At 46.8% G+C, this 15967-nt stretch overlaps 1 pseudogene; it reads left to right on the forward strand.

Annotated features, from left to right (window-relative positions):
- The first annotated feature begins 14697 nt into the window (after positions 1-14697).
- On the forward strand, positions 14698-15967 carry LOC114706424 (annotated as a pseudogene).

Below are 15967 nucleotides of genomic sequence, written 5' to 3' on the forward strand. Positions count from 1 at the left end.
GTGTGATACTTCTTCACTGCTCTGGGCTTCCCACCCACAATGCCTCTCACCAGCAGGAAACCTGGGGTTGTCTCTGAATTACAGTGTTCTTTGCTGGGTAGAAATGAAGTTTCTTCCCTAAGATAGCTGGGAAGGTGACTGGGAAGGTGAGCAGACTTTGATGGCGGTGGCTTCCTCTCAGATCTAGTCCTGTAACTGTGGCAGCAGAAGAGACAGGGGACTTGTAGTCTGGGGTGTTTTCTTAGAGATAGGCAGGTAAAGCGGTGCAGTAGCTTCGCTTGGAACTGGAACTTGGAGCCAAGTGCCTGGAACTGGTGTGTAGGAGTTAGAGTCCAAGGAGCAAAGGACATGATCGTAATCCACGCAGGAATGCTCTGGACGGAACAGACCCCGGAAGCAGTGATGGAAGTCTGCAAAGAGCAAGGGGGAGACCTGGGAAGTGCACGTGGGGCTGTGAGGCCTTGGAATGGAAGACAGGCTGGACCTGGAGAAGCAAAGTCTACAAGTGAGAAAGAAGGGAGGGCACGCCAGTCCATGTCTGCTAGCAAGTCCACCTGTCACCAGCAACGGCCTGATGGTGCTCAGAGCTACAAGGAACAAGATAACAGAGGTCCAAACCAAGTGACCAAGGAGAAAATGGGACCTTTATAAGAGGAGTTTCCAGATGTGCTAGTGAACATGGGCATGGCTCAGACTGCATGGTCATGTGGGGCCTCTTCTACAATACTAATGAGGAGGGGAAATGGGAGATTTAGGAAACATTATCCAGGGATCCAGGAGCCCAGGAGAGGAAGCAGCACTTTGAGGAGGGTTTTTTTTTTTTTTTTTTTTTAAAGAACCTTCTGCGGGTGATGGCCTCATTGACCAGAGAGGATTAGAGCAGGGCATGTTCCCTACCTGCCAAGTCCAGCTCTCTGACCAGCCCCGATTACATTTGCATCATTATTGACCCCAGAGAAGAAGCCTAAGTTGCATCAATGGTCCTGATGAGAGCTGATGGAATGATAAGGCTGCTAGCTGAGGATAACCCTAACTGGCTTGAGGCAGCCATGACCAGTGAGACACGGCAACTGTCTCCAGCCCTGGGCGTCTTACTCAGTCAGACCTGGCCTCTGACTCCAGGGTCACCACCCGCCAATCACATCCCCGCGGGCAGGCTGCCTGAGTGCTCTCTGAGACTCAGTGTGCTCCCTGAGGCTCAGTGTGCTCCCTGAGGCTCAGTGTGCTCCCTGAGACTCAGTGTGCTCCCTGAGACTCAGTGTGCTCCCTGAGACTCAGTGTGCTCCCTGAGACTCAGTGTGCTCCCTGAGACTCAGTGTGCTCCCTGAGGCTCAGTGTGCTCCCTGAGGCTCAGTGTGCTCTCTGAGACTCACTCAGTGTGCTCCCTGAGACTCAGTGTGCTCCCTGAGGCTCAGTGTGCTCCCTGAGGCTCAGCACTCCAGGCTGTAGGTGGGAATGACATAAGCCCTCTCTGACTCGACAAGGAAGTCACTGAGGCAGTAGGTGAGGCGTTCAGCAGTAGACCCAGGACAGTCCTCGAGGGATTTTCCTTTCAGCCCGTGAAGGGCGACTGAGGTGCCTGGATAGATAACAGAACTGCTGTTTGCAGCTGCCCTGACTGCTGCCAACATTGCCACTGGTCCTTTTTTATTCGTCTCTCATATTGTGAGCACAAGGTGCCTCTTAAAAAAATTGGGGCTCCAAATGATGAACTCACGTGAGACACAAAGACCACTACTCGATAAAAATCCCTTTGGGGGAGCTACCGAAGGAATATCAGACACCTTGGAGAACAGTGAGTAGGTGTGTGGGGACCTAGCAGACCTTTGTGCCTGACAGTGGCCCTGTGTTTGGCTCTGTGGTTCCTGGCCTATGCTACTTTGTCTTTCCTGGGGCCTGGAAGCTTCTTCCTTCATTCCCACCTGACACATGATTTGTTCCCCATTCCCGGATCTTCTCTTTCTGGGCTCTTCTGTGTCCTGTTTTGCTGTCCCAGAAGCCGTGGGTCTCTGTTGTTTCCTGGACGTTGGAATCTCCTGCCCCATGCCACCTACTGGATTGTACCAGTTCACACTGGGTGAATGATGCTTCCCGGAGGAGTATGTTTGAGGCCCTGGGACACAAAAGGTGAGGGGCAGAGGGGTTGTGGTAGGGCATGTGGGACCACTCACATCTTCAGGGGCAGGGAATGCCACTCACCCAAGAAAATGCCCGACTCCTCCCCATAGACACTTTCTCAGGGCTGTCGGGGAGAAAATGAAATACCTGATGTGGAGTCAAAGGGCCTCCCTTCTGGAAACCTCCGTTTTTTAGCTGAAGTTAAGGGCAGAGTCCCTGTGGCTGAGGCTATGTGATCCATTGACCTGGCAGAGATTTCCCCTCCAACCTGCCCCTCCAAGGCATGGACTCCATCTAACAAATATAACCAAAGACAGACAGCAGGTTCAGCATTTTGTCCCTCTGCTCCGGCATATTACAAATATGGGTTTTTGAGCTTTGAGGTTCCATTAACTCTCCCCTGACCCTGGGGCTTTAAATTTTCCATTGAATTTATTTTATCCAACATTTACTGGCCATGGCTGAGGTTCTGAGCTCAGCATAGAAAATAGTGACTTGGCCTCATGAAGGCTTGGGCCGGCTAGGCACAAGTCTGCCAGGCTGTGGGACTATCTGGGCTGCTGAGTGAGGGAAGAGGCCGTATTCCCGGGGCAGAGGTCCTGGATGTGGGTGTACTGCTGGCTGAGGAGATCCACAGGAAGGAGGTGAGGTTGATGTTTGCCTGAGAAAGGTCTTCAGGCAGAGGCAGCCCCGTGAGTGAGAGGCAGAGGGAGGTGTGGCAGACAGTGAGCAAAAGCAGTTGGCCCAGACTACAAAGGGCATGGTCTGAACCTAAAGGCTAAGAGTCTAGAGGGCATTCGATCACTTGGATTCTGTGCAAATATCTAAGAGATGTGAATATTTAAAGGAGAGAGTCTGTGTATTTCACTGGGTCCTCAATGAGAGCCAGAACCATCACTAATGATATGGACTGTGGGAAACTCAAAAGGACATTCCTTTACAGTATCAAATTTTCTACTTTGGAGAATTTTCAAGCACATGAAGAGCAAAATAAGAAACTAGTACGATGGCTCAGCACCCACCTTAACAATGGCCGACGGTGGCCAGTCTGCTCACCACCCCTGGATCAACATGTTGATCTCAGATATCATAGTTTCAACTGCAAAAACTCTCTATATTTATGAATTTTAAAAATATGATAATGTCCTAAAAATCACAACCAGAGCAGTCGTCTACAGTCTTTTTAATAAAACTGTCTTGGTTCCAACAGTATCTGTCCAGTTAGAGTTCCATTTCCCTAAGTGCCTCTGCACTTTCTGAAAACAGTTCTGTTTCAGGTTCCTGTAAAACTCAAGCGCTGCTTTTAAAAAACAACCTTTAAACACTGAAAGCCCTTTAAACCATTCTCCCCTTCCCTTTCCCTTTCTCCTCCCTCTCTTTCCTTCTCCTCCTCTGCTTCTCCTCTCCCTCTCTATCCTCCTTTTCCTCTCTCATCTCTCTCCCTTTCTCTTCCTCTCTAACCCTCCCACTTTCCTTCCCTCTCTACACATGTCCCTCTGCCTGTCTCTGTTCCTCCTAATTCTTCCTTTCCTCGTGTGTGTGTGTGTGTGTGTGTGTGTGTGTGTGTGTGTGTGTGTGTGTGTGAAAAACCTGGCCATATGCCCAGCAGAGTTTCCCACAGTCTGGGTTTTATGAGGTGAGCATCCATGAAGTCATTTAACATATGACTGTAGCTCTGTATTTCCTGTGAATTTTGGGGAGTTTGGCCTACCCATGTCATCAGATTTGGAGTTGATTTGTTTGTTTGTTTAACTCCTTCATGACATTCACAATGCTTTTTGTCTTTCTTTGTTGCCGGCTAATGATTTTAAGCTTGGAAGGGATATGAGCACTTGAGAAGGGTCTGTGCAGTGTGGCACCTTATAGAGGCAGGGAGGCCAGCGAGGAGGCTCCTGCTGTCTAGTCAGCCCTGAGGACCAGCCTGTGTGAACCAGGGGGTAGCAGTCACTGGCATTTGTAAAGCCCCCCCCCCCACCCTGGAGATACAGGCATTCCTTTGGCTTTCTACAGCTTGTTTTTGTGACCTGGAAGAACTTGACTTGATGTAGCTAAATACAGCAAGACAAACAGGCACTTTCCTAAACCTATTTGCCTTTTCTGCATCTACCCAAAGTCCCGGGAGCACTGAGTTTGAGTAGCTGTCCCTTCTTAGAAACATAACATCTCCAGGACTTGTTGCCATGGAAAAATCTACCAACAAAGAGAGCTCCTCTGCCCTGTGTGGCTTCGTATTTACGTGCTAAAGGTGAAAAACACAGCAGCTTTTAGTAACGGTAAATGTCCAAACAGTGAAAAAGCTCCAGATCGCAAACATCCTCTCTGAAGGAAATGAATTTAATGTTTGAAAGGGTTTAAAACGTCTTTGAGGACTAAAGACTGTCTCTTTGCCCATCAGCCAGTCTCTGATATTTCTTGAAATTTCATAAGAGGGAGGGAGGGAGGAAAGGGACAGAGAGGTATATTACAATTCTTTTCAGAATGAGCACACATAAAAGTATCCGGTAATGCAATTTTTGAATGTTTGAGTAGGCTTATTTTCTTATAGCACTGAGTCATAAAACTGACATTAATTTTAGACAACATTTTGATTTTAGGGTATAATAAAATTGTATTTGATGCTGTGAAATATCCTAAAGTATGTTTTTAAAGGAAGTAATGCATTTTGGATAACTATTAAGGAGCTTAGCTATTGAGAATAAACTATAAAAGGCAAATAGAAGCATATTTCGAAATTTGGTACAATACCTTAGAGATGTGCTATAGCAACAAGGTTAACTCATCTGCGTAGACCTCATTGGGCTTGTCACTATCCGCTCTCTGTACCCTGCAGCTCTATCTGTGCAAACTGATACTGATGACTCTCTGAATGCTTGGGGGAAGGTAGTTTATGAACAGCCAGGCTGATGTGGCATGTTGAGCAGAGAGCAGGGTCTGGCCAGCCCTGTGTGGAGACCAGAGACTATAGGACTGTGGACAGGAAAGGGAGACTTTGATTTGAGGCTTATAAAAGGCTTTATTTAGTTCGACTACAACCTCCTGCCTGATGACTTTGGGTAGGCTGTGTAAGGACTTTTGATAGACCCCAGTGCTTTCCAGGAGTCAGTGAGATTGGGATGCTGGACATCTCCTGGATGTCTGGGAAGGGCTTTCTAAGGTACCAGCACTCTGCTGTCCTCTGTTTTGTTTTTCTGAGAAACTTATCATTTAGAAAAGTCACAGATGCCAATATCTGGGGGCTTAGAATTGGTTCTTCATATAAGGGAAAAATGATCTGGAGATAATGTCCACAGAAATGTGTCTCTTTTTTTGACAATCTGGCTTGATTGGGAGAAGACAGGCTTCATCTGAACTTTGCCCAAAACTCTGAGGTAAGATGTCAAGGGGCTCGAAGAATTCATAGGAGTTGCAAAATATATTAGTGGAGCCTTGGAGATGGTGTTCATGTCCACATGGGAAGCTATTGACAAAATACGGAACTTCCTAGAAGATTGGGCATCATCATTACATTCTATCTTTATGCAAAAACACTTTTTTTAGAGACATGATCTCACTATTTCAACCCAACTACGTTCACCTTAAACTCCTGGTCCCCCTGCCTCAGCTTCTTAAATGCAGAATTACAAGTGTTTGTTACTGTGTTTGTCTTTACCAAACCTTTAAGTTGGCAACTGTCATTCCCATTTTACAGATGAGACTGTAATAACAGTAACATACATAAGATGTGATGTAGCTGATGAGTGACAGACCAGACTGACCACACAAGGCTGGACTTGCTAGACTTATGTGGTGAACAGTCCTTCAGCTTGTGACTAGATGTGGACAGGCTAGGAAGACAAAGGTTCAATCTAGATACAGCTGTAAGATACTGTGCCCAGTCTGTTATCTCTTTTTGACCTAATAGTTTGTGAGTATGTATGCTTATGTCTATGCAATATATATCACATTATTAAAAAGTGTCTATGAAATCTAAAACAATGTAATAAAATGATCACCCAAGTACTTAGCCAGTTTTCAAAACAGAGTGTTGCCAGGAACTTAGCTTCTCTTATAAAGTTCTTCTGGTGGATTTTCTATCTCTCTGCTCAAAAGTAGTACCAAGTTTTCTGTTAATCATTCCCTCATCTTTTTTCTATCCACTGTTTGAGAAATTTTCTGTTCTGCTCCTAGTGATTAGCATTCTTGTCATGGAGAGGCCTCTAGACAAGACTGACAAAGCTTTCCAGTTTTCTGGATGAGAAATCTATACAAAAAAAGGAGTACTTTGTTGTAAAATATTATTTTACAAATATTAGGCAAAGATGTGTTACATTTGTCTATGCTACAGAATATTACTTTAACTGTGTAAAAGTGTGTTACTTTTGTTGATGTTCCATATGTTTAATTATAAGAAAAGCTGTTTTACCTTGCCTGCCTAAGGCACCCGATTGGCCTAATAAAGAGCTGAACTGCCAATAGCTAGGCAGAGAAAGGATAGGCAGGCCTGGCAGGCAGAGGAAATAAATAGGAGAAATCTAGGCTCGAGAGGAAGAACAAGAAGAACCAGAAGGAGGCGAGGAGGGGCATGCCTGGGGCCAGAAGCCAGGTGCCCAGCCAGCCAGGCATGAGAGACAGTGAAAGTAAGATACCCAGAAGTAAGAAAGGTAGCAAGTCCCAAGGCAAGGGATAAATAAAGAGACACAGGTTCATTTGAGCTAAAAGAGCAAGCCAGAAAAGAGGTAAGCTAAGGCCGAGCACTCAAAACTAAGAATAAGTATCTGTGCCATGATTTGGGAGTTGGGAGAAAAATCCTGGCTTTTCCTTCTCCTGAGCAATACAGGTGACAAGACTCAAGGTGTTCGTCATGGACCTGTAAAGGTTAAAAGAACTTTAGATATCATTAGGCTAGAGACAGTGAGTAGATGAGCCGTTCCTGTGCTCAGGCAAACATCACTAATCAATCATGGCATCATTAATCAATCAGGGCACTCTCTCACGCTGACCTGTCTTGCTGATTCTAGCCAACAGGTTTTGTTGTTGAAATTCTAGCTGCTCCTCTTGGACTAACTCATTACTCCTCTGGAAGATCATACAGCATTGTTCAACTTTTATTTATTTTTTCATCTTGTTATTGTTATTGCTCTGAGCATATTTCTTTGGTTCTAGTTGGCATGACTCTCAGGAGGTAGTTTGTGAGCTACTTGAGGATAGGGGTCTTAGCCTGTATCTATAGTCCTCACAGGGCCTACCTCAACCTTGAGCATATAGTAGTTAGTACTTCATCAAAACCAATGGTTGACAGGTTTGTTAAGGTCATATTCAAAGCCAAGCTTAACTGGGTGTCACTGGTGACTTGGAAGTCAGTGATCAACCGCTCTAGCAAGAGGCAATGGGGCCAAATAAAGAGATGCCTCTAGTGTGCTAATGGTACTCATGGTTGGCTTTTGTTTTCTTTTGTTCAAGAGAGGGTCTCGTTCTATAGCACAGAATGTCCTGAACTTACTGTGTAGCCCAACTTGGCCTCAAACTCATGGCAATCCTCCTGCCTCAGCCTCCGTTCTGGCTCATAATTCTTATTCTAAGACCACTTGCTATGGTTTACCTGATTCTTTATCTCTAAGTATTCCAAATTTTCCCATTTGGTACTAAAGAAAAAAAACCACACCAAAAGTCCAAAATCAGCATGGGAGCATGGGAGGACACCACCCATTGGATGGAAATAAGACATGAACTCTGGCTAAGTCTGTCATCAGTCTGCACAGGAAAGGGACTGATGTTAACATCTGTTGTACGTCAGGAGCAGTGCTAGATATTTTCTTTTTAGTCTTATTTAGCCTTTATACACAGTCTGAAACATCAGCTTCCCCATTTACAGATGAGGTAACATCAATCAGAGATGTCTGAGTTCCTGCCCAGCTGGTTTTATCAGGTAGGTATTCCAAACCTGTAAGATTGCGGAGCTGGGCAGAGCTGGACCCATTGAGAGTAATGTAGACTGATCAGTGAGAACTCACCATGAGACCAGACAAGAGTTCATCTGAAAGATCGACCAGGTGGCCCCTGCTCCTTGCCTAAGAGAGCAAGCACAGTTTCTAGGGGGACCTTGATTACTAGGCACGATATTCTTGTGTATTCATGATTCTCTCTTTCTTACTATTGAGGATGAGGAAACAGAGGAGGGGAAGCCATATGCCCTGTGATCCCAATGGCCTGAAGATCACATCCTTTTTCTTTTCCCTTGCCAATTTCTGTTACCTGAGCACTCACAGGCCACTAGAACTTTCCACATTTAGATGTAGTTTCTGACCCTCCTGCAAGTGCTTGGTGAAAGACACAACTTTCGCATTGAACTCAAAGAGCTTTTTGGTACGGTACAAACAGTGGTGCTCATGTGTCTCTGCCTGGCAACACAATCACTTGGTGTAAAAGGTATCTGAGGAGAATTCTGGCTCTGAGCAGGGGACGAGGTCAGGCCACCCCTGTCAGAACTCTCCCATTCTGGCATTAAAGGCTCCTGCCTCCAAGGCTGTGGGAAGTGGCATGGATGGAACGAAGTCAAAGGCTAATTATCATCCAGAAAAACAAAAACGCTGTTTTCAAGTTCTGTCAAAAGGGACTCAGATGGGTGGAAGTCCAGGTTATGTCGTCGATGCTCACAGCAATGCAAACAGTCTACATTTCGAATGCCAGGGCTAAGTTCTGGTCTTCTAGCTTCCTGTTGGCATCCTGAGGCCTGCTCGTGGTCTGAGGACCAATATGTTCATCTGGGTAATTCACAGTGACCTGTGCACAGCTCAGTAACCCAGTGTCCACACCCAGCTTGGAACAAGGGTCAGACACAGCACAGGGCAGGCTTGTTCTGCCGGAAACATGCTGGCTGCCTTGGGGGCAGGCTGATGAAGTGGGAGTTCCCGACTTCACCTCAACCTACCCTCAGCTTGGTCACGAACTCTGTGCCCTCTTTATCCCCGGATAAAAGGAGACGGTTGTCTTACTTGGAGTTAGGGTGCCAATGTGTATACTCTTCTTTGTAGGGAATGTTTCTGGACCTTTCTTCTCTTTCTCACAAAGACCCAAGGCAACCCTCAAGAGTCCAAAAGGGCCCTAGACCCTGCGCTCTACCCTGCTCCTTTCTACACGACAAGGAACTTTGACTTCTTTCCACATTTGTTTCAGAAGGTGCTTTTAGCTGACCTGCCATCCCATGATGGTCAACTACCACTAACAATGCTCTGTGTGCGTGTAACTCACCGTCAACTCGCTGCTGCGTCAGGACCTCGGCCCTGCACATCGTACATGCTGGTTACTTGGAGATCAGAAAGGTAAAGAGGAGAGTAGGGTTCTAAGTGGTGAGTGGACATGGTGGAAGAGGGATGAGGAGGTTTGCTTACTGGAGGAGATGTAGAAGACGAATGAGGAGAGGAAAGTTTATGTGGAGAAAAGGGGAACTGGGTGTGGGGTGGGAAAACAACCAGGATTAGGCCAGGGACGGTCAGGTACCACACCAGGGCCTTTGTGTGATTTTTCACATAATCCTTACACGAATCAGAAAACATTTCTTACTCATATTCTTTGGTAAGGGGACTTAATTTTCAGAAAGTTTACGTGGCTTGTCCAATGTCACTCAACTATGAGGCAGTAGTGACAGATCTGGAAGGTCCAACCCTCCCTAAGAGAAAGCTGGGGGTTAAGCATTGTTGGATGAGAGTTTACTGGAGAAAAATGTAATGTATGTTAAGTCTTTATCGCAACTCCCTTCCCCCCTTTTAAATGGCTGGAGCTATTGGGCATAAGCAGTTTAGCTGCTTGATTGACAGCTGTCAGACCCAGGACTGTCCATGATGGCAGCTGCCTGGGGACAGAGCTCCAGGAAAAGATGGAAGTCAGATTGGAGCTGCTAGTGTTGTCTGCATAGTCCCTAAGTCTGGAGGGCTGGTGCACTCTACCGCTGCCTCTTCTGAGGCTCTCCTCTGGGGAGGGGAAAACAACCTCACCATTTTCAAAGAGAGTGCACGCTGTCATCCTAACAGTCCCTCCTGCTTTCAACATCTCACGACTGATAGAGGAGGCCACAGTCTAGCCAGTGACTCCAGGCAGAGCCTGGGACCAACCACAAAGATCTTTGCCTCCTCTTCAACCATAGCTATGCTTTGGAAAGCGTTGCTTTAGGTCACTTCAGATACCAGATACCCTGCCCCAGTTCGGGGAGACTTCACTTTGACGACAGCTCCAGATGACCCTTGAATGACTCTGCCTACAGCTACTCCAGGTGACCCCTCCTGCCCCCCGAGTCCTCTCACCTCCTCATAGCCATCCTCAATCTGGTTGGGGAAGAACACTAGCCTACACCAATGGAAGAGAGAGCTCCAACTTTTTAAATGCTGTTGAAAGCGGTGGAGAGTGGGAGCTGAGCTCTGACATGACTCTTCTACTGGACGTTTTCAGGTTGTTGCCTTCTGGTCTCTTTAAACTGCATGCAGGCTGGAGCAGAGCTCAGCAGGTTGAGTTTTTCTCATGCTATTGGAATTGTAACCATCACCATCACCATAGAAGGATGAGCAGGATGCCCACATTTTCCAAACCTGAGGCTGGAGGAAGCTCTCTCTTTTTGGAAGTTGGTCTTCATCCAAAACTTACATAGTTAGTCTGCAGATCCATTGGCAGCCTGTAATCTGCCTCATGGATACATCTTGTGAAGGTCACTCATCACTCAGAGGCCACCAGAGTCAAGCAAATTGAGTTGAAATCTGGCCCCATAACAGGCTATATTCACCATCTACTGTAACGCGAATTGCTGAACTGTCTTATTAATAAAAAACGCAGAGCCAGATATTGGGGAGAAAACTGAGAGATCAGAGAAGCAGAAAGAAGCCAGCCACGTTCTTACAAGTAGGAAATGTTCAGTCAAAGAGAGAACTACTTCCTGTATACTCACGCCTTATATGCCTTTCTGTGCCCTGCCATCTCACTTCCTCTCTCTGCACAGCCACATCACTTCCTCTTTCTGTCCAGCTCTATCACTTTCTGTCTGTACAGACCTCCAGACCTCTATGGTTAGTGCTGAGATTAAAGGCATGTGCTACCACTCCTGGCTCTGTTCCCAGTGTGGCCTTGAACTCACAGAGATCTGGATGAATCTCTGCCTCCCGAATGCTAGGATTAAAGGTGTATGCTACCACTGCCTGGCTTTTATGTTTAATATAGTGGCTGGCTTTTTCCTCTGATCCTCAGATAAGCTTTATTGGAGTGCACAAATAAAATATCACCACAATCTACGTTCAGGGCCTCAGCTCGTGCTCTGTAAATGTAGAAGTGTAACTGATGTACCTGGAAGGAAGAAATGGATTCTAACTACACGTGTCCCCCTCTTTCTCTGTCAGACTCTTGAAAGAATGGGCTCCAAGAAATTAGAATTCTCCAGGAAGCTCTTGCTGGGAGAGGAAATGGCTGAAGTCCTGTGGGAATCCAGAGGAGGAACTTGTCACCTAGAGAAAATAGTTTCTCACATGATCTTGTAGGAGAGACTTGGAGCTGAGACAATGGTGGGCTGAGGACCACTCCTTGCCGAACTGCTTAGTTATGTATTATTTTTGCTTTCTATTTAAACCCTGCCCTCATGTCAGGATCCCAAAAATTGGGGGTATCACTGGATCCTTTTGTCCTTCTGCCTATGGCCCCACTGAATAAATCTCCATTTTCTGCTTTTCACTGTTAATTTGGCTTTTTCCAATTGGCATATGGGTGGCTGGATCTGGCTTGTTGGGGCATTGGCTGTGACTCCTGAGTCTGGTAACAGGAAGGTAGTAGTAATGGAGACTCTGCCTCTGTCTGGATGTTATTTCATTACACGAGGTGAGAATTGTCACAAGCACATATACTGAGTTCTATAGGAGTCACTGTTGTGAATGTCACTGTCATCAAGGGAGCCCAGGCTCTTGGGTAGGAAAAGTGGACAGTCACCTTCAAACCTCGGTGACGAAAGTGGAGCTTTCAGAGGCTAAGGGTAGGTCATGGGGGTTGTGGTCATTGGAACCTTCCATTTGCTCTGCATTTAGAGCCCCAGGAAGAATTGAGGCTCCTCTACATCCTTTTACACACCCCAAGACTAAATGCCCTGAGGGTAGAGCTATGGGTTTAGCCAGTAATTTAATAACTTCTACCTAGTCACATCTAAGCTCTGTCTTCTTTACTAAGACTCCAAATGTTCAGCCCTTCCTGGCAATTAAACTTCTAAAGGCTGAACGCTTGCAGAGCTGGGCCATCTCCAGATTCCCTTCCTGCCTTCCCTCCTGCGGGTTGGCAGCATGCAGGGTGGAGCCTGGTAACATGCCACGTTCTCCTCTACCACCTGCATCTCATTGGCTGGCTGACCTTCACTGCAGCTGTGCTTCAAGATGAGCACTTCAGTCATCGCTTCCTAATAACTCTATTCCCCACTAATTCCAGAGCTAGTGAGTTCCTGTCCTCACTCACACACTGCACTCCAAGCCATCTGCACACACTACAGGGTGCTTCCCCTAACATCGCAATGTTCAGACCCACCAAGTCCTCTTGCATCTCACATTGTACTATGCATGCCCTAAGAGAGCAACCCAGGAAGACCAGGCCTCCTGTCTCTTTACACATTTAATACAGAGGCCAGGGACTGATTTGTAGCAATACAGACTTGGTCTTAATCATTCTTTTTACTAACTTCTCATGGTATTCCTCATCTACATCTTTTAGTGACTGTTCTAGGCACTTGTCCTGAGGTCCTGGGCCCACTCATGTCTAAGAGTGGTCTTCAGATTGTGGACTTTATTTTCTGCCATATTCCATGGCATCTGGAACAGTGCATTGCAGACCCTCAGTAACCACATGTCAAAGAATGATCAGTTGTGTGGACAAGAGCCATGATGCTGTGGGATGTCTTTCTGTACGCTGTGATTATGTGTTGCTCTGATTGGTTGATAAATAAAGCTGTTTGGCCCATGGCAAGGCAACTTAGAGGCAGGTGGGAAATCCAGAGGAGAGACAGGAAGAAGAAAGGCAAAGGCGAAGGAGACGCCATCCCACCGTTCAGGAAGCAGCATGTAATGACACACAGGTAAAGCCATGGAACATGTGGCCACATATAGATAAATAGAAATGGGCTGAGTTTAGTTTTAAGAGCTAGCTAGCAAGAAAACTGACCATAGCCATGGCCATGCAATTCGTAATTGATATAAGCCTCTGTGTGTTTACTTGGGTCTGAGCGGCTGCAGGACGGGTGGGACACAGGAAAACTTCCACCTACATCATGATGCCACAGTATATAAAGCCCCTCCCTCATCGAGTCCAAGGATTACTGCAGCCTCATTTTGGAAAGGGTTTTATTTCACCTGCCCCTTCACTTTGGAAGCAGGAATCTTATTTTCCCAAGTTATTTAGGGGAACTTCCAGTATAGATTCTAATTATGATGATATCCAGGGAAGCTTTTGCTACAGGGCTTCTAAAGACAATAACAAACTTGTCTAAAACTGAACCTAATTTATGGGGTGAGAATTTTACACAGTTTACTGTAAACCTGACATAATTACATATCATGAGCCACGATTATGCAGTAGGATTCTGGTATTAATTTCCAATCCCTCCTCACCAAGGACTGGTGAAAATCCATAGCCTGTGTGGTCATGGAGACGTCTTATCAGCATCTGCTTAGGCTTCATCACTTGTGTGACACCGGTTATTGCATCCCACCTTGCAAGCTGCTCTGGTCATCATAGGGATGTTCATTTCCTTAATTTGAGAGTTTTCTCTGAGGAATTGCAAAAGCTTCTTCAGTTTTGCTTGGAATCGAATACAACTTGGATTTTAAATTCAAAAGATGAAAATGGGGCGGTTTGGACAAAGGCGCCCAGAATATCTGAATTAGAAGAGATGTGAAGCACCATTGAACCAGCAACACACAGCTCTCTGTCTTAGGCACCAGCACCAAGAGATGCTGGGTCTTTTGCCAGAAGGAATGCTGAGATCATTTGCTGATGTTGGCCACAAGCAAGGGGTGAGGCATTGGTGGCAAATGGTCACCGATTTCTCCTTGCAGAAGGCAGGGATGCCCAATGGGTCAGGGGTGGGAAGGACTCAAGGACCAATGGTGAGACGGTCTCAAGTTAAAAATAGCACTGGATTTTAGGGAAATGGAAAGCAGGTAGCAGATGGTGTCAATGTCAACTGGTATTCAAAAGCTCTTCCAAAATGACAAGGTTGGGAACAGATTAAAAAACAAGAATGCCTGGCCACAGGTAAGCAGCTTTAGGGCAAAGAAGGTCTGAGTCCAAACAATGGTGAAATGTCCAACTGTGAGTCCAGCAGATTTCCATTCTTGTGAGCATCACCAGGAGTGACAGGGACAGGAAAGTGACACATGTCCCTTACCCACAACAAGTGTACTAAAATCATGGGAATCTTGCTCTTCAGGCATTCAGAAAACCTCTCCCACTTCTGCAGAAAAAAAAAATGTTGCCATTTCCTAAGGTCAAATCAAATTGGTTCTGAGGACACAAAAGACATAATTTAAAGAAAACTTAGGCTCAGAGACAGTCCAGACTCTGCAGCCTGGACACCCCAGGAGACAAGTGACTATGGCCTACCACAGCTTCCTGGTGGAGCCCATCAGTTGCCATGCCTGGAGCAAGGACCATACACAGATTGCCATCTGCCCCAACAACCACGAGGTGTACATCTTTGAGAAGAGTGGTGCCTAGTGGAACAATGTTCATGAGCTTAAGGAGCACAATGGGCAGGTGACAGGCATTGCCTGGACCCCTAAGAGTAAACGTGTTGTGACCTGCGGCACAGACCACAATGCCCATGTGTGGACACTGAAGGGCCACACATGGAAGCCCACAACGGCCGTCCTGTGGATCAACCTTGGCACCCGCTGTGTGCCCTGGGCCCCCAATGAGAACAAGTTTACCATGGGCGGTGGCTACCACATCATCTCCATCTGTTATTTTGAGCAGGAGAATGATTGGCGGGTGTGTAAGCACATCAAGCAAGAAACCCATCCATTCCACTGTCCTCAGCTCCAATTGGCACCCCAACAATGTCCTCCTGGCTGCAGGCTCCTGTGACTTTAAGTACAGGATCTTCTCTGCTGATATCAAGGAGGTGGAGGAGTGGCCAGCCCCTGCACCGTGGGGGTTTTAAGATGCCCTTGTGGGAGCTGGTGTTCGAGTCCAGCAGCAGTTACAGCTGGGTGCATGCGTCTGCTTCTTGGCAAGCTGGAGCTATGTGGCTTGGGTCAGCCCCGACAGCACCATGTGCCTGGTAGACACTGACAAGAAGATGGCTGTCGCTGCCCTGGCCTCTGAAACCTTGCCACTCCTGGCCATTACCTTCATCACAGAAAATAGTCCAGTGCCAGCGGGCCATGGCTGCTTCCCGGTGCCGTTTATCTATGGCAGTGCTGTGAGGATGCTGAGCTTTGGTGGTCAGCTGAATGTGCCCAAGCAGAGCTCTCAGTGTGACCTGATATCTGTGAGAGCTTCCAGAACCCTCACAAGAAGGCCAGCTCTGAGGGCGGTGCAGCCACGGGCATCTGTCTAGACTCACTGCACAAGAACAGCGCCCCCCAAATCTCAGGGCTCAACAGGGTCAAGGGCAAAGACTCGAAGCTCTGCACTACAGGCATGGATGGTGGTGTGAGCATCTGGGATGTGAAGAGCTGGGAGTGCTGAAGATCAGATGAGATGTCGAGAGTGCCACCCTCGTTCCAGCTGCTCGGAAAGTGGGAGAAAGGATGAGGAGGCTAAGGGTTGCTTTGCTGAATGATTCTAGGGTGCCAGTACCAGACTGCTCCCCAAGGAAGGGAGGAGACAGGTGGGAAACTTTCCTACCTATTTAAGGAAC

This window comes from Peromyscus leucopus, chromosome 1 (genome assembly GCF_004664715.2).
Source record: "Peromyscus leucopus breed LL Stock chromosome 1, UCI_PerLeu_2.1, whole genome shotgun sequence".
Taxonomy (NCBI): Eukaryota; Metazoa; Chordata; class Mammalia; order Rodentia; family Cricetidae; genus Peromyscus; species Peromyscus leucopus.